General features: G+C 50.6%; 1 pseudogene; it reads right to left on the reverse strand.

The window, feature by feature from the left end:
- Nucleotides 1–14,931: 14,931 nt before the first annotated feature.
- LOC134368553 (olfactory receptor 10V1-like) lies at nt 14,932–15,863 on the reverse strand (annotated as a pseudogene).
- Nucleotides 15,864–19,648: the final 3,785 nt, after the last annotated feature.

Consider the following 19,648-nt stretch of genomic DNA (forward strand, 5'->3'; position numbering starts at 1 on the left):
AAACTCTTATACACTTCCCCTTTACTCAAGTACATCAATACTTCCCACCACATCCTTCCCGGGAGAATGAACTAAAAGATGCACTTCTGAAAATGTGCCTTACAGAGAATTATGAAGACGTGAATGGAGCTTAACTGGTTGTTGGAGAGAAATTTAAAGCTTTGAAAGCTTCCAGTAACAAACAAACAATGACTAAAAAGAGAATGACCTAAGCCTCCAAGCCTATAGGTTACAAGAAGATCTGAGTATCGCCACGGAATTAGAAGGAAGAGATATTTAAAAATGAGAATTAAGGAAATTAATAAAGAAATTAGGAAGAAAACTTGAACGGGGTTCACCCGAAACATTTTTACAAAGAGAAAAAATTAAGCCATCCCCTGGAAAGATTGATTTAAAGAGTCAGAAGTTATAATGGAAATGTTAGCAAAGAAAAAATATATAAGTGTACGCATAGCAGAGATTTTAAAATGATAAGGTAAATTTATTGCACTAAATTATATAAGTGTTTAACCAGACATTGTGCTAGGAAATATAACTGCCTCAAGAAATGTGAAACTTGAATACACCTATGTACTTGGAGGAAATGAAACCAGCAGTTTTAAATCTTCCCTCACCTGGATGAAATCCATTAAGCACAAACAATTCTACCAAGCATTCAAAGGGCAAAAGATCCTAACATTATACAAACTCTTACAGAGAATAGAAATACTGGGACTGTTCTCACAACTCACTTTATAAGGCATCACATGATTTTATCCAGAAATAATACAGTTTGTATCTCGAAGAGAAAATGAGTTTCTTTTGAAGGAATATAATGAAAATAACACTTTCCCATATAAAATATTAACACAGACCCCTTCCTGTCATCATATACCCAGTAAGTGTTCATTTCGTTAATTGTCACTGAAATATTTGTCTGAATCAGGACCCACACAGTATCTGCACATTGCATTGGGTTGATATGTCTCTTAAGTGTTTTTAGATTTATAATAGGTTCCCCTTTCCTTTTTCCCCCTTGCCTTTTATTTTGTTTAAAAAACATCTGTCATTCCTCCTGTAGCATTTCCCATAGTCTGGACTGAGTGGTGGCGTCCCTGTGGTGTCCCCTATAGTGCTCCTCTGTTCCCTGTATTTCAGTGACAATTAAGGAAACGAACACTCTCTCATCCTTGGGAAGGTAAACCGAGCTGAGCAATCGGACCTCTCTGTGTGTGTCTGTTTCTCTCTGTCTGTCCGTCTGTCTGTCTGTCCGTCTGTCTGTCTGTCTCTCTCTCTCTCTTCCCCACTCCCACACACTGTTCCCAACTGTACCTACTGTATCTTTCAGGTCATTTCCTCAGAGAGACCATCCGATGTAAGTTAGCTCGAAGAAGAAAGTTACAAGAATAAAACCAAATGAAGATTTAGAATTTGGTGAAGATTACATTTCAATTCAGTGGGGAAATAGGAATTATTCAATAAATGATGTTGGGACACCTGAATAACCTTTGAGGGTGAGGGGCAACAAAGTTAGATCAATGTCATTTTTCACACCAAAATAAATTCCTAGTGGATTAAAAGTTTAAAGTTTAAAGAAGATGTTATAAGGGACAAATTTTATAATTTTACTGTGGGTAAGGCCTTCCAAAGGACACAAAATCCAGAAGTAATAATAAAAAATAGATCACTTCAATATGTTTAAATTTTTTAAAAAAAATTCTATATAGAAGAGGACCATGAACAAAGATAAAAAGAAACAATGAAGACGGAAAGTATTATCAGATTATGACAAATATTTCATATCTTTAACATACAAAGAGCACTCACCAATCAGTAAGCAAAATATGACTATCACAATTACAAAAGAGACAAAGGAGACGAGTGGATGGTTTTCATAAGAGGAGATACCACTGGACAAGTGTCAGATGACTGTTCATCTATATGGGAAATCAAAAAGGAAGTGAAACAGCATTGAGATATGATGTAGGTTAGTGTATTAGTCTGCTTCCGTGGCTTAGACCAAATTACCTGGAAGTGGATAGTTTATAAAGAAAAGTGAAATGTTTTGCTTGCTGTATCTGAGGCTGGGAAATTCAAAGTCCATCTGATGGTGGCGACAGTGACCCAGGGGTCTCCCATTGCAAGATAGTGGAAGCAGAGGGAGCAGAGAAAAACAGACTCTTCTCTTCTTAGAAAGCCTTCCGAACCCCGCCCGTGACCACCATTTTTAATCCAATCACCTCTTCAAGGCTCCACCTTTCAATTCCCATAATAGGATTTCCCACCCTCTTAACGGTCACAGTGGGGGCCAAGTTGCTAAGACAGAAAATTTGGGGGACACAATTCAAGCTTCAATGAGTTTTGGGGGGACATAATTCAATCCACTACAGTTAGCATATGGGAAAAGATTTAAAAGATTGGAAATGTTCTGTCTGGGGTTGTGGGCTGAATTGTGCCCTGACGCCCCAATTCATATGAAGCGCTAACTGCCAATGTGACATTATTTGGAGATAGGTCCTTTAAGGAGGTAATGAAGTTTAAAAGAGATCATATGGATATGGCCCTGATGCTACAGGACTAGAGCCCCCACAAGAAGAGGAAGATACACCAGAGAGCTCACTGTCTTCACGAACACTCAGAGGAAAGGCCTTGTATGGACACAGCTAGAAGGCAGCCACCTGCAACCCAAGGAGAGAGGCCTCACTGGAAAACAACCCTTCTGGCACCTTGGTCTTGGACTTCCACTCCCAGAACTGTGAGAAAATAAGTTTATGTTGTTTAAACCACCTAGCTGATGTGATTTTGTCATGGCATGTTGGTACTAGTACATGGTATGGTTGACTAATACAGAGTGGGATGTAAGAAAATGGACACTTTCATGCCCAATTACTTGGAGATAAATTGGTGCAACCCTTTTGGAAGGCACTTTGGTAATATGTATGAAATACTTTAACAGGGCTTGCTCTTTGACCCAACAGTTCCCCTTCTACTCACCTACTGTACATAGTGCATTACACGAAAAAGCACCAGGATATTCATTTCAGCATTCTTTATAACAGAGAAAAACTAGAAACAACTTAAAGGCCTGCATATGAGACTTGTTGAGATAACTGTGGTATGTAAACTCTGTGAAATATTATATTATGCAGGGATTAAAATGACTGGAAGGTACAGGCTTCTTCATACCACTGTATGGTCCAGTTCTGGGCCAGTTTCTGGAGCACTGTCTGCAAAAGACTAGTCCTGATCCCCCTTGTCTTTGTCTCTTTCCTCCAGCTATCCTCTTGCCGTCTCTCCTCTCCTTCTATGGCTCTTACCCACAAAAACCTCCTTTGCTTCCTTTTCCACATACTATGGCCTGGTGGCTTTCCAGCAAGGAGCCTTAGCAAGAAAACATGCCCGTTTCTCTGTTGAGGAAAAGGACAGCCAAGTTCTCAGATCACTGTAGTGCGTTGATGGAGTCTGGACGTGTTGCCCCCACCAAAACTCATATACAAATCTGATCCCCAATGTGACAGTGTCGGAAGAAGCTGTTTGAGTTATGGGGGCAGATCCCTCACGAACGGGTTAATGCTCCCCCTGGGGGTGGGGTTCCTGGGTGAGATCTCGCTCTATTAGTTCCACAAGAGCTGGTTGTTTATATAATCCTGTCTCTCTCTCTCTCTGTCGCTCTCTCTCTTTTATCTCCCCCCCTTACTCTTGCTTCATCTCGCCATGCGATCATGTGATCTGCCTGTACCCACCTGATGCTTTCCGCTAAGAATAGAAGCAGCCTGAGGCCCACGCCCAATGCGGCTGTCCCAGAATCGTAATCCAAATAAACCTTTTTTCATTATAAACTACCCTGTCTCAGGTATTTCTATTCTAGCAACACAAAACCGACTAATACATATGTTAACAAATAAAACTGGTTCCTCAATTCAGTAGTAGCCAAGATTTTTCTTTTGCCCGTGAATTAGTGAAACAGAAACAATCAAAACTAGCCACACTGGCTTAAGCCAAAGGGAAAATTTCTGGGTGTGTGTAACTGGATGGTTCAAGGGCAGTGGTTGGCTTCAGGCACAGGGGATGCAGGATTTGGTTCTGAGATCAGCCATCCTGCTTTAGCTTCTCCTCTGTCCAATGGTCGCCTGCCCCGGGTAACACCCAAAGTGTCACTGACTTCGATGGGATCCCCACAGCCAGAGGAAGGCAGTGCTCTCATTGGCCAAGCCTGAGCCTCGTGCCCACCCCTGGAATCGTGGTGAAGTCAACTCCACCAGAATCACAGCTGCCGAAGGAAAAGGATGGTGGTGCAGGTGGAGGTTTGTTGGGAAAAATAAGGATGGCGGTACCAGAAGTGGAACTGATGCTGGGTGACAAGACCAATAGATGACTTCCACAGTGCCACAGTCACTTCAGCAAAGTCAAAACCATTTCCAATGTTTTATTAGTAACAAGTGTAGGGAGCATTATTCCTTAACTTAATAGAACAGACTATTTTTTCCCAAAGTAATAATATTTATTGCAAAAGAGATATGTGCTTGATGAAAATGTTTAAACAGCACGTACGTGTGTTACGGGAACGGTCTGTTTCCATCTGTAATGCTGTTCTCCAGTCATGAGCATTTTTGACAGTGAAGGTGGCTCATTCCAAGTAATTTTTGTGCATATCCACACACGTTCCCTTGGCGGGAGGGTACTGCAGAAACAGGAACATATCATGCCCCATTTGCAGAGATCTGTGACTTGTGTTCATCTCTTTCTGTATTAGTGCCCAATCTTAGTACCTTGCTCTTTCTCTCACTGCTGCATAATATTTCACCAGGATGGTCATCCTGGGATTTATGAAACATCTCCCCTGTTGATGCACACTTACATTCTAACAGTTTTTAGGTGGTGGTGTAAATAAAGTCCTGGTTTATTCTGCCTCATTTGCATATGCAAGAGTTTCTCTGTGATAGACTTTCAAAGGTGGGTCAACATGTATGTACATCTTTAATTTAATAGAATTGTCAAATAAGTTTCCGGACAGATTTTACTAACAGTTCAATTGACATTGTATAAAAGTCCTTCTTTCCTACCACAGCGTTGCCAATCATTGGAGACGGTCAATGAGTGAAATTAATCTTACACTGAAATCAGCTCTGGTCCCACTGACAAAATCCTGAAAGCAGGAATGAAAAGAATCAAACAGTTTCCAAGTCACTCAATATTGTCCAGAGCCAAGCTCATGTATGTGTAGGAACAGACAATATCCAGCACCCCAGGTAAAATTTACAATGTCTGGCATGTAATCTAAAATTACCAGGCATGCAAAGAAGCAAGAAAAGGCAACCTGTTATGAGGGAAATCAATCGATAAAAGGTATTGATTGGAAAGGAAGAAGTCAAAGTGCCTTTATTGATAGACAACACCATTCTCTATGTACAAAATCCAACCAAATCTATGAGAGAGCTACTAGGACCAATTCGTGAGTTTAGGAAGGTTGCAGGATAGAAAATGTTTAGAAGGAGGTGATCTCTCACTCCAAACACTTAACCGATTGTCCTGGCACTTTCCCTCCCATATCTGGAACAAGGCCGGTAAGCCAAAAACTCCTACTGCAGAAACAGTCTGCTGTGATGCACTTAGTATACAAATGCAATGTTTTCACACTAAGGAAATGCTCTACAATGTTGAAAGTAGTTAATGCTGAATGACAGCACCCAATCAATTCTTTTCTTCCATTTCCTAAATTGTCTTTAATTACCTTGTACTACTCGAGTATCTGAATCCCACAACGTCCTTTGCAATTCAGCACAATGACAAGAACCAAGACACCGAATAGCAGCTCCAATTTATTTTTTGCATTAACAACAGAACAAGTGGACCTTGAGGCCGAGAAGCCAGTACAGGAATCAAATTAGGCCCCCACAGTAAGTGGCAAATACTGCAGAAATCACTGCCCTAGGGAAGCATGCACTGCCTAAAACGGGACTCGAGGTTAGGCTTAGATCCCTCTTTCTTGGCGAGGCTTAAAGAAAAGTGGAGGCACAACAGGCCAGAAGAGTCGCACCAGCACGGATAGTTGGTAAAGACAGGCGATGACGGAAACGTGGAGATGGCTGGGATCTTGAGCAGTCAGTCGTCTAACATGGAGAGAAGGAGAAAATCAAGTCAGAGGGGAGGAGGGGCGCCTCCCTTCCCGCACAGCAGCACACCCAGAGCAGCGCAGCCCTTCCTGAAACTTAAGCCCTGTCTTGCTCGCAGCTCTCCTTGGGCTGAGACCGGCCCTGGCCACTTGCTGCCACCAGCTCCCCGGCCCGTTTCAGAACTCACACAGTGAGGACGTTGCCGTTCACACTGATCTCCTTCTGCACTGGCCCTCGGCGTTGAGCATGTGGGGTCAGGAACAGGCTGGCGAGCTCTGCGTTCTCAGGCGATGGGAAGGGCACGCTGAGGGTGCTGGTGGGGTCTGGTTAAGGCACCATCCACAGGACCCACTTTACCTGTGCTTCAGCCCTTCTGCCCTCTCCGAGGCCCGCCTCTGTTGCCCACCAGCCCCATCCTGTCCCCTGCCTGCCCGGGCCACAGGGGCTCCTCAATAGGATACAACTGGACTTGTCGGTTACCCGGGCCTCCAGCCGCGGGCACAACATCTCCGCCGGGCCCTGGTGCCCGCTCCATCTGAGGAACGCCACTGACTGCAGCACCTGCCTCTCCCGCGACGCCAGGGCCTACACGATCGCCAGTGCCACCATGGTCATCAGGGTCGTCAGGATCCCCAGGTGGCCGGGCACCTGCTCCGCCTGGTGCACCAGGCTCCCCTGGCCCACGTGGCCCACCAAGGTCTCCCGGCCTGACCTGAGCGTCTGCACCCCTTGCTCTGACCGCTGCACCTGCCTCTGCCTCCAGGGCACCAGCACCTTCGTCCGCCACCAGCATGGCTCCTCCGCCATCAGCCTCAGACTCCATCTTGAACGCTGCCCCCGACTCCACCGGAAACTGTGCCACCAACGGCTTCCATACCAAGCTCCGCCCCTTAGCTCACAATGCAACTTGGAATGCCCAGAGCGCCTGCACAGACACTCCCTGGTGACGCCTCCTGCCGTGTGATTGGTTCCCACCACGAGGACCCTAGAGACCAGGAAGGCTTTCGAGCCAATGGGCTCTCCCTCATAATTTCCGCCCTTAGAACCTGTCATAGCCCTAGTCCGCCTGCGCAGACAGGAACGTAGGTCTTGTCGCGCCAGGCGCGAGGCCGGCCCTGGGCGAGCCCTGGGCACCCTTAGGCTGCCTAGCCACGAGCCCGTGACTCCACCCCAGTGCACTTGCACAGAGAGACCCCCACACGGCCAGCTCCCTCCAAGCTCACCCTGCCTCGACTCTCAAGGCCATATGGACCACGAAAACCCTGGGGATCCAGGTTGGCCCAGCCCTTAGCGTGTGGCGCACTGTGGGCTCCTATGCAGACAGGCCCTGCTGCCTGCCCTTGGAGACCCCTGGTGAGGCCCCGTGGTGACTGGTTCCCACCAAGCCTATCCCTGCCCCTGACCAATGCCACACGCGACCAGCTTGCTGACCAGCAGTGCCCTGTCATCAGGTTCTTGGAGGGACCCAGGCGCCTCTGGGCCAAGCGTATGCTGTCCCGTCCCTCTGGTCTCTGCACATGGCTCAGCCCTGGGGACAGGAGGTCAGGGGTGTGGAGCCATCACTCCCGGGCCCTACATGTCCTCGGGGAGCGCCCAGGCCAGCCGCTAGGTCTCCTACAGCAACATTTGTCCCAGCTGTCCATTGCGTCCACCTGGTGGGGGGCCTGGGGCCGACTGGCATCCCCGCCACCTCCCGCCGGTCAGATCCTCGCAGGCTCCAGCCACACTGCAGTGCCCCCAGGCCTGGTCCAGGTGGGCAGAAGGCTGTGGGACCGAGGAGCCACCCCTCCCCCTGTCGGGGCAGGTCCCAGTCGCCTGGCCCGCTGCTGGCAGGGCCCTCAGGCGCTCTCCCTCCCCTTGGAGCAAAGTCTTGGGGCTTTCTGGCGGGCAGGAGGTGCCAAGGGCCCTCCACTGGGAGGTGACCCTGTGTCTGGTGGGTGCTGGTCTACTTCTGTGTCTGGAAGGGGCGCACATCAACAGGAGAGGTACAGCTGGAGGCCGGCAGGGATGGGGGCGGCATTGCCCTGGGAGGCGTGTCTGTTCCCACACTCCTTCTACCCACGCGGCTGTGGGGCGAGAGGCTGCAGGGTTCTGTCCCGGGGCTCTGGGGCTCTCACCTGGCCTGCTCAGGCTTGCCCACACCCTGCTCCCTGGGCTGGGCACAACCCAGGGAAGGAACCCTGGGCATGGCTCCCACCTCCAAGCTTAAGGCTGATGCACTTTCTGTGTGGCCCATCTTCTGTGTAGCAGCTTTAACCCATGTACGTCTATGTCACATCAAGTCCCGAGACAGCCGAGTGGCCCCTAGAAAGGCTTCCCCCCACCGTGACATAGGCTGGAGGGGTGGGGCTGGGTGAGGACGGCGGGCCTGTGGGGACGATCTTACTTGCTAAAAAGCCACTGCAAAGACAGCAATAAAAACATGTCGTTTTCCAAAGCTGGCTCCTGCCTCGACCTCTGCTTCTCTGGGAGGGGAGGAAAGAGGTGCAGGAAATGGGGGTACCTTCCCAGGCAGGAGCTGCTGCATTCAGCAGGCGTCTGTCCTGAGGGCCTCTGCACCCAGCACTGCTCGCTGCAGGAGCTGCGGATCGAGCCAGAAGGAAGCCCGCAGAAAGCCTTGTCCCCCCGCAGCTGACACGGTCGGGGAGAAAAGGAGAGTAGTAAGCTGAGGACGAGCAGATGAAGCAGGCGAGGGTGGGAGAAGGGATTCGAGAGGTGCGTAGAAAACACAGCAAAGAGCGCATTAGCAGGTCAGAGCCCCCGATCTAAGGGACGGCTGCATGTGGGGGACGAGGAAGAGTGTGGTCAAGGAGGACCCCCAGGCTCTGGTGTAACCGGGTCCTACTGAGATGGGACCGCAAGCAGGGGCAGGGCGACAAACGAAGAGCTCTGCTCTCAAGCGCTTTCCTGTGTTTTCTGTACACCTGTTGAATCCCTCCCGGTCGCCATCACCTCCGGCCTGCCTGTTCCTGTGCCTTTGTCTTTCCACAGACATTTCGTCACATCTCAGATCACGCTGAGCCTCTGGCCCCGCTGCACAGTCCTCGTGCCCTCAGACTCCAAGGTGCTGGGGTGGACACCTCTGTGTCTTGTGCCAGCGCTCCATCTCCAGCTCCCAGCACATCTGCCTTGTTCTGTCCCCACCCAGCCTACGCACAGGGTGGGCCTGGAAGTGCAGGGGAGCTTGCACCCCTGGACACAGCCCTCCAGCGATGCGGCCAAGAGTCACTGGACATGCCTCCTCAGTCTCACCCTTTTCAGGACAATTCTGAGGTGCAAGTGGCTACCGAATGAATGAAATGAGGTAGCGGATAGAAATAGGAGCGAACCAATGAAGCTGTCGGTCCACACCTCAGCAGGAGCCCGGGAGAGCAGCGTGTGAAGGAATAGTGTAGACAGAAGCGCTTCTGCACGACCCGAATCGTGTCTAAGGAGAAGGCGCTCACCTAACACATGCGCAATAACGCGCAAGTTAAAACGGTAGGAGGAAGTTTAGATGAGCTTTATTGATCTTGGGATGGTGAAAATCTTCTAAGCCTACTAGGAATGAATAATAATCAACAAGAACATTTACTGGGTGAGTACTTGCAGTCACTGTCCTAAGCACAAGACAGGAATTAGCTCACTTATCCAGAAACACATCACGTTTAGTTTTGGTCGTCTAAAGATAGCCACTAAAGTGTTGAGACAACGGGTGATTTTTACTGTCTTTTCCAAACTTGCCCATATTTTCTTTCTTTCTTTTTCTTTTTACAGTGAACATGTGTTACATTTGTAAGAAGAAAATATTCTTAAGACAGTTATTCCTCAATCGTTGCTGAGAAAAACTTGTAGTTAGTTCCCAAGAGAACCACTTTGTTGAAGTTTTAATTATCCTGTTCAATTCATGGGAGACCGTATTTTTCCTCGCAAGGTTCTTCTAATTGGCACCTTTTCCTGATGCAATGAGGAGGACTGTGCTATGATGAAGTCCGCGAAGTCACTGAGCCTCGGGGCCAACGCTCCACAGCTTCCCTGTCTGCAGCTTTGACTTGCTTCCAGGAAACACCCCTTTCTAAATTCTCCACACAGTGCTCGTCCTGCCTTGACAGTGGTTCCTCCAGAGGGCACGTGACAGTTTCCTTCATCAGCATGTCCTAAATATTACACAATGGGTTTTTTCTTCTGCCCTTTCCAAGCACTCACGTATAAACACAAGTGCGCGAACACAAAAACTACGCACATAGACGGGGCTGCTCAGCAAATAACCCCAGAGCACCAGTCCCAGCAAGCGCCCTGGCAGTCAAAGCCTTTGTGTTTCTGAATCAGAGAGGACTTGCTGGGAATGTATTAAATACATTTTAGAACCCATTAGGCATAGTCGGTGATGATGAAGCCTCACAGGTGACAGGGCCAGGGTGTATACATTCGAGGACGGTGATTGCTAAGTAAGACATGCTCAACATCTTTCTTGAATTCCTGGGCTTCGGATCACTACAGCCACATGAACTTGGATGCTCTGTAGTCACCTGACACCCAACCAGCTCTCAACCGATCTCTCTCCCCCACTCTCCAAGTGTTTTCCTCTCCTATGTTCTCTGTCTTGGTGACAGGCATTTCCACAGGCCCCCTGCTTTCATCTCACCTTCCACCAATCGATTCCCTTTGATATGTCTTGTCCACGCTCCCTAGGCCACCCTAGGCCAGGCTGGCATCATCTCTCACCCGTCTGACAAGAACAGCCTCTCTCTGGTCTGTTCAGATTCCTGGGCCCCTTCCCTAGAGATTGGGCCTGAGTCGGGCCCTCTGTCTTTCAGTAGGGGGATCGGGACGGCATAGGACGGCCTAATATGGACCGGGGAAGAGCCCAGCCCTACCTACCAGGGCTGGTGGGCCTGCCCTTGTGTCACACAGTGCAGGTCACGGAGGGCCACCGGCCTCCAGAAGGCTCCTGTGCTGGACCCCGGACTCTCGGGGTGGGGGCCTAGTGGGAAGCCCCGGTTGGCCTTTCGACCTTGGTCTTCTCTGAACTCCCCGCTGCCACTTGGGGACAGTGAATGGCAGCCACGCATGGGCAGGACCAGCCTGTCTGGGAATGGAGAGGCTGCCCTGCTCTGAGCAGCTCAGCTGATCCTCAAGGCACTGCCCACTGACCAGGAAGGGCGCCTGCCATTGACGGCCCTCCAGATGGTGTCCATGCCCTTCTCAAGGCCTTGGCATGATCTGCGCCCCACCCATGATTGGGAAGTGACCTTCCCCCCTCCCTTGGGTCCCCTGTGCTGCCAGACACCCACCCACTGCCTGGGAGTGGCCTGACCCGCTGCCTGTGCTTCCCCAAAGGCCGCCTGTGTGCGCATGCGCGTGTACGTGTGCATGTGTGCGTGCGTGCGTGTGTGTGTGTGTGCGCATGTGTGTGCATGTGTGTGTGCGTGTGCCCGTGCACACGTGAATGGGGATATAGGAGATGGCATTCTAAGGAGGGGGCTGCCTGGGCAAGGGGGACCAATCAGTAGTCTTTAATCTTTAAAACATTTTCCCAACAGTGGGATAGCTGGGTCGTATGGTAGATCTATCTGCAATTGTTTGAGGAACCTCCATACCATTTTCCATAGAGGCTGCACCATTTTGCAGTCCCACCAACAATGTATGAGAGTTCCTTTTTCTCCGCAACCTCGCCAGCATTTATCGTTCAGAATCTTTTGGATTTTAGCCATCCTAACTGGGGTTAGATGGTATCTCAAGGTGGTTTTGATTTGCATTTCCTGGATGCTGAGCGATGTTGAGCATGTTTTCATATGTCTGTTGGCCATTTGTATATCTTCCTTAGAGAAATGCCTACTTAGCTATTTTGCCCATTTTTTAATTGGGTTGCTTGTTTTCTTCTTGTAAAGTTGTTTGAGTTCCTTATATATTCTGGATATTAATCCTTTGTCAGATGTATATTTTGCAAATATTTTCTCCCACTCTGTTGGTTGTCTTTTAACGCTGTTAATTGTTTCTTTTGCTGTGCAGAAGCTCTTTAGTTTGATATAATCCCAGAGGAATGGAAATCATCAAGTTGAAGGTATACCTGTTCCCCAATGTTCATCGCAGCACTCTTTACAATAGCCAAGAGTTGGAACCAGCCCAAATGTCCATCATCAGATGAGTGGATACGGAAAATGTGGTACATCTACACAATGGAATACTACTCAGCTATAAAAACGAATGAAATACTGCCATTTGCAACAACATGGATGGACCTTGAGAGAATTATATTAAGTGAAACGAGTCAGGCACAGAAAGAGAAATACCACATGTTCTCACTTATTGGTGGGAGCTAAAAATTAATATATAAATTCACACACACACACACACACACACACACACACACAAAATGGGGGGTGATATAACAACCACAATTACTTGAAGTTGATACGACAAGCAAACAGAAAGGACATTGTTGGGGGGGAGGGGGTGAGGGAGAAGGGAGGGAGGTTTTGGTGATGGGGAGCAATAATCAGCCACAATGTATATCGACAAAATAAAATTTACAAAAAAAAAAAAACATTTTATTGTGGAAATTACGTATCTACACAACAGTAAGAATAATATTGAAAAACAAAGGTACCCTTCATCCAGATTCAACAGCTGTCAGCATTTTGCTAGTTTATTTTGAAAGTAGGGGAGGATTTAGGGATGTGAGCAGTGGGAGTTAATGTTTCTCAAGGTGGGAGAGGAAGAGGCAGCCGCCTAAGCTTGCTCCAATAAAGGGGTGCTCACTGCATGCTACAACGGCTTGGTGTCCCCCTTGCCGCCCCCCCTGACCGGGCTGCAGCGTTGTCCAGCCCTGAGGGCAAGTGCAGCATGACAGGGGAGGGCAACCTGGAAGGGCTAGGTGCTGCCCTGAACTTCGGCCTATCCCCACTGCCACTAGTTTGGCACCTGTGTGCTTGGCTCTGGGCCATGTGTCACTCTCCGTAAATCATCCCATGCAACCCTCCCCACAATCCCAGCAGGTGTGGGACAGTATTGCCCCAGGTGATAGCACCTGGGCCTATGTTTGGGCGTAGCATTGATAGCACTGGGCTGTCTCCAGGAATTTGCTGGTCTGTCTCCCACACTGGTTTGTGAGCTCCCGGGTGGAGCCTGTCATGGATTCTTTTCCATAGCTGTCCTCTTCTTTCAGTGACTTGCCGTGGCCTTGTCAGTGACCAGAGAGCAGGCAGGGCTGGGCACTAGGATAAAGGGCCCACATGGTTCCTACCCTTCAAGATTGGCCACTCCTATCTAGGAGCGCCCCTCTGGTGGCTCCGAGGGCGGGGTCCTCACCGAGGCACGATGAGGGACGTGCTAGGAGCAGTGAACTGAGGGGAGCAGGCAAGCCTGGAAGTAGCTAACGCTTACGTTTTTGTTTTTGTTTTTTATGCCTCATTTAGGAATGCTTTTTGGGTTCACATCATAAGGAAATGTGTCATTGATTGAACATGAAGTCCAGAGGGAGGTGGTCTTGGTGTCGGTTTAGTTGCTCAGTGGAGGGTCTGTCGGGGCCCTCGGCTCCCTCCTTCTTGGCCCTTTTAATAGTGTGTGGGTGCTCCTAGGTTCTGTGCTGGGGATGATTCAGCCCTTCCTAAGAATGACTAGCAAGTAAGCATTGTTTTAGTGCCTAATGGCCCGGGCTAATTTGTGAGCTTCTTGAAGGCAGGGACCTTGTCTTAAGCTTTTCTGGGCTAGGCCCAGTGTCTGGTACACAAGAGACCCTCATTCATTCATTCACGCGTTCATTCAAGAAATATTTCCTGCTAAGTGCTATGGTGGAGTGGACCACAGGGCTCCCTGGCACTTACCCAGCCTGTGGGGTGGGAGTGGGGTGAGCAAACACTTTCTTGAGATCACTACACCCGACCTTCGTCCCCGAATCGCAGAGGCCTTGGCCCAGGAGGATATTGAAAGTTTTCAGTGCATCAGCAGCTGGGATCCAAAGGTATCTCTGTGCGAGAGCCAAGGGTCAGTTACCATTTGTTGAGCACCTGTTATGTGCCAGGTGCTGGGGTGACAGAGAGTCATGACAGTTCTTGCCTTTAAGGAGGCTCCAGGCCAGTTGGGGGTAGTGGATGAAGCGCACGCACATGGAGCCGTGGAGGAGGGGCCGTCCGCACGGGCTTCGGGAGCAAGTGGCCTGTAAGCGAGATTCAAAGGACGGGGAGGCGTGAGCTGGCCCGGAAGCTTAGGAACAGGGCAGATACTGAAACGCCTCAGTGAGGACGGTGAGCGTGTGCAGGGTGCAGTGTGGTGTGGGCAGGTCACAGGCCCTTCAGTGCTGCCGCTGCTAAAGCTAATGCTGCCACTTCGGTGTGCAGTGTTGCGTCTCGGCTGATCTCCAGGTCACTTTCTCCCGATGTAGGAATTCCGTGTCTGGGCCGGCTCAGCCTTTGCATCCAAACTTTACCTAGTTTGGATCTGGGAGCTCCTTGTATTTCTGTCCCCGCTGGCGTTTTGTCCAGAGAGGTGGCTGGCTTCACGTTTTGTTCGGGTCATGTCACGACCTTCTGCCTGTCCACATGGCTGACAGTGATCCAGGTGGTCCTGGAATTGCCCCTGAGGGGGTGGACACTGCAGAACTGCCCTGTCTCAGAAAACCTCAGGATTCTTTTCTTCTGTCTGACCACAGAAAAGGGCACAGCGAGTTCTGGTGTGCTGAGAACCATGGCCGAGCACTCAAGGGGAGGACGGGCCGCAGGGTGCATGATCTGAGGACTGACGGGGCTCTTGAAGGGGGCCGGGCTAGTCCTGGTGGCCGCGCCTTGCCTTCCCCGTCACCTGTAGCCAGGGTCACCTGGGGCCGGGGTCACCTGGTGCAGGGGTCACCTGCTGCTGCTCTTCAGCCGCTGTGGCGCCGCAGGAGGCTCCTGAGGGCTCCCTTGACTTCCTTGTTCCTCAGGCTGTAGATCACAGGGTAGAGCATGGGGGTGACGTTGGTGTAGGTCAAGGACACGATTTTGTCCTGTCCTTGGGTGTAGCATGAGTGGGGCAAATGTAGATGAATATCGCACAGCCATAGTGCAGGAGAGAGACCAGCAGGTGCCCAGCACAGGTGGAGAAGGCTTTGTTCCTGCCCTCAGAGTGGATGCTGAGGACGGCGCTGATAATGAATCCGTAGGACAGCAGGATGAGCACGGACGGGAGCAGCAGGACGAGCGTGCAGACGAGGAAGACTGCCATCTCGTTGGCTCGCGTGTCTGCGCAGGCCAGGAATAGCACCGCAGGGATGTTGCAGAAGAAATGGTCGACCTCACGGGACTGGCAGAAGGGCCAGAGGAATAACAGCGTGGTGAGGGTGAGTGAGAGGGCAAAGCCGCCGACACATGCCAGAGACAGCATGTGCAGGCACAGGGCCCTGGTGATGAGTGTGTAGCGCAGGGGGTGGCAGACGGCCACGAAGCAGTCATAGGCCATGGCGGCCAGGAGGAAACACTCTGCCCCGCCCAGGGCGACGAAGAGTTGCATCTGCAGGACACAGCCCAGGAAGGGCATCCGCTGGTTCCCGGACAGGAAGTTGACCAGCATGTCGGGGACAATAAACAGTACATAGCCAATTTGAATGGTGGACAGGTTTCGAAGGAAGAAATACATGGGGGTCTGGAGACAGGAGTCCGTGAGGGTGACGAGCACAATAGTCATGTGCCCCGCTAGGGTGACAAGATGCAAGATTAGAAAGAGTCCAAAAAGGGGGATTTGCAGCTCGGCCAGGTCTCCAAAGCCCAAGATGATAAACTCAGAGCCTAAGGTGTGGTTTTTCCAGCACGTGTCCATCCTGTGTTCTCTGCCGCAGGACTGCTGGCTGGAAAGGACAGCTTTCTAGCAATTCTCCAAGTCACGGGAAACCCTGGAGCCCTTTCCACGCACGGACGGGAGCGCACCCGGCTCACCAGGCCCTGCCAGCTCCTTCCCCAGGCTCGGCCCTCACCTCCGTGCGATTAGCCTCCTGAATTCCGCCCTCTGTTCACTGAGAACAAAGAACGGCTGGTGAGATGCTGCTTTAGTTCCCCGGCTGGGCTCTTACAGAAATGAACCAAGAAGAGCGAGTTGTAAACGTGCACTTGATTTTCACAGGCCCTGAAGACAACCCTCCTGCCAGAGCCGTCCTGCGCTTGCAGCGTTGTCTGCGGTGGGGGTCTGGAGTTTGATGGAGACGGGTTCTGCAGGATCACTGCTGCTCTAGGGAATTACTGCAGGGCGTGAGCTCTGGCCAGTTCATATCAGGCACTTGCGACGTTGCTACCTGCAGCCGAGGGCTGCGAAGCGGGTGCTGGAGAGGAAGGGGGCAGAGCCGGCACGAGCTGCTCCCCCTACTGTACCTGCACGCCTCAGCTGCAGGGAGGCCCGGCTTTTGTGCCACCGCTTTCCAGACCCCTCCCCTGATGCCCTAGGTGGGCTAGCCCCTTTCCTGTGTCCCCACAGCTTCCTGGGCTTCAGCCGTCATATTATGCACCACCGAGGCTGTAATTCTTGGCTTATTCTCCGTGTCCCCCGACATGGGAGCCACGGATGGCAGGACTGGCAGAGAGCAGGGTGGCCAGCTTCCCTTCAGACAGAGGCCCCACAGCTGGCGCTCAACCCCTCCCGTGACCCAGCCCAGCTTCCCACCCTCCACGCTCAGCCTTCCCACGAGACCCTTGTGCCCTCCCTTGAAAATTCTTTCTGTGGGTGAGAACATGCTTGCTGGGCTCGTGTTTGTCTTCCTCGGACGCTTGCACTCTGTCCCCCCATGAGAATGCTGCAGAAATGTGGGGATTGCTTTGTTTATTTGGTCCCTAAACCTTGAAAATACAGAAAACACGGAAGCAAGAGTAGAAGTCTGCTGTTGGTGAGAACCCAAGAGCGATGAACAGCCCATCCTCAGGGCAGCAGGGGCAGGGCCGCTTCCCAGGACCCAGATGGTGTCTTTCCAGCCTGTTTGGACCACAGGGAGCAGCCCTCGGAAGTATAGCTGATGGTTGTTAGGAAGGGAGTGTCCTTAGAGGAGTTGCCACGGCCTGTGACTTGCGTTAAGTAGCAGAGAAGGCAGGACTGAGAAAGTCCTAGGAGAGGTCAGGAAGGAGGCCGTACTGGGATCCGCGCACTGAGGGGCGTGCCTTCCCCAGGTCACACAGCTGGATCCAAATCCCAATCCCGATGACTTGTGTTTCGTTCGCAAACCTTGGATACAGTTTAGGTCCTGACAATGTTATTTCAGTCAGATCTGCTAAATCTGCAGTCCCCCTTGTAGAATTCATTACCATTAAGTGAATCAGCCTCAGGCTGATTTGAGAGGCAGATAACATACAGGTTTGGCTGGGGTCGAATCCAGGGACCAGTCCTTGCTAGAGAGAAGCTCAAAGTGGGCAATGGAGCCTGAGATTGGGGCATTTGAACCGACAACCCCCCCCCCACTGAGATTCCCTTGTTCTTTGTAAGAACTAGGAGGCTCTCAGGGCCTCCCTTGTTAATATGCAAAATCAGAGTCATCGAAGTGGCTTACTTCTCTGACTGATGTGGGAATGAGAGCTATGGAACCTTGAGAATGCTGCTCCTCAGCTGACCTAACCTCCTGTCTCATGCCTACATCTCCTCAAGTCCAGCATATCCACACCCCGACAACTCCTGATCTAGGTGTAGCCCAGTGTCCAACCTGTACCACAGTCCACATCTCAGTAGAGCAGGGCCACAGTTGCTTCCGTGCAGCCCAGTAAGCTCCATCGTCCCCTGCATTCCTAAATTCATGTGTCACCTGCATTCATAAAGCTGCCTCACCTACCAGCTGCAGACCCCTGGTCCTACTGTTCAGAAAAGCCTCCCAGATGCCCTTGCCATTTCTAGGAATACCAGAGCCCAGGTCAAAGCCATTGCCACATCCTGGAAGTTTCATTCCTTTTACTTTCTTTTTCCTTTTTTAAAGAAAGAAAGGCAAAGAGAGAGAAAAAAGACAGGCAGGAAGACACACAGAAACAAAGAAAGAAGAAAAGAAAGAAAAAAGACAATGAAGAAAAACAGAAAAGGAAAAAACGATGGACAGATACACAGAAATGGAAGGAAGGAAGGAAGGAAGGAAGGAAGGAAGGAAGGAAGGAAGGAAGGAAGGAAGGAAGGAACGATGGAAGGAAGGAACGACGGAAGGAAGGAAAGGAAGGAAAGAAGGAAGGGAGGGAAGGAAGGAAGGAAGGAAGGAAGGAAGGAAGGAAGGAAGGAAGGAAGGAAGGAAGGAAGGAAAGGAAGGAAAGAAGGAAGGAAGGAAAGGAAAGAAGGAAGGAAGAAAAGAAGGAAGGAAAAGATGGAAGGAAAAGATGGAAGGAAGGAAGGAAAGAAGGAAGGAAAGGAAGGAAGGAAGGAAGGAAGGATGGAAGGAAAGGAAGGAAGGAAGGATGGAAGGGGGGAAGGAAGGAAAGAAGGAAGAAAGGAAGGAAGGAAGTAAGGAAGTAAGTAAGGAAGGAAGGAAGGAAGGAAGGAAGGAAAGGAAAGGAAAGAAAGAGAGAAAGAGAGACAGAGAGGGAACGAGACAGAGAGAAGATCCTGCTGAAAGCGAGACCGGCTGCCATATGACAAGTGTCCATCCTTTGCAGGGCCAGCACAGTGCTGGGTGCTGGGCTCTAGGCGGTGGCAGGGACAAGGCCCACACCCCAAAGCAGAAAACAGGACCCCAGACTACTCTGCTGGAGCTTAGGATCACTCGCAATCTCCTCTGAATCATATCAGCCGTTTCTGCCTCTGCCTCCACCACCAGAGGGGCTGCCGACACCAAGGTGGGCGTGTGGCAGTTTTCTAGCCGCTCCACTTTTCTCTTCCTCTTTCCTGCCCTCTGGCCCCCTCTGCTCTTGGCCACAGTTTCGAAAACAGAAGCTCTTCTGTTGGAACGGGGAGAGCGGCCATGGTGACTGCGGGGCTCTCTCAGCAGTGACAGCTCGGGGACCGCTGCTCTCAAAATTATCCAGGTTTTCTGCATCTGGCTCCAGTTGGATACCAGTTAGATCCCAGTTAGAGACCATGGACTCTGATAGGATTGGGGGCAACACAGAACCGAGTTCTGGGAACATCATGGTGCTGGGCCTGGATGTTGGCTTGTCTCCTAAGTTCGGTGTCTGTAGGGCCGGCGTGGATGTTTGTGTGCATCCTATTAACTATCTGGACTCTTTGAAAGGGAAAGTCCTGATTGGGGCCTCAGGACTTCTTTGGTTTCTTAGCTGGCACTTCTGCCCCACGGTGAACTCTGCCCCGCCCCCTTCACCACATTGCCCGTGGGGAGGAGGCCACAGACACCCCCGTACCTGGACACTGAGCTCTGCTCAGTGGAACCGTCTCATGTGTTGGGTGAAAACGTGACGAAGCAATCTGGTTGGCCGTTCTTTTCTCACTTGAGTTCAGTAACTACAGGTTCTCTGTGTGCTGAAAAGGGTAGCTACAGGCTGGCAGGTTAATTTCATTTTCTAGTATTTGGGCGACCACAAAGAATTGCAAAGTCAGAATTGCCTGAAGGTAGGTACGTGTCAGAGTTTTAGGCTCACCAGGCAGGTGCCCCCTTGCTTTCTTCCCTTAGATGCTGAGACTCCAGGGAAAGAGCTGGG

Source organism: Cynocephalus volans, chromosome X (genome assembly GCF_027409185.1).
Source record: "Cynocephalus volans isolate mCynVol1 chromosome X, mCynVol1.pri, whole genome shotgun sequence".
NCBI lineage: Eukaryota > Metazoa > Chordata > Mammalia > Dermoptera > Cynocephalidae > Cynocephalus > Cynocephalus volans.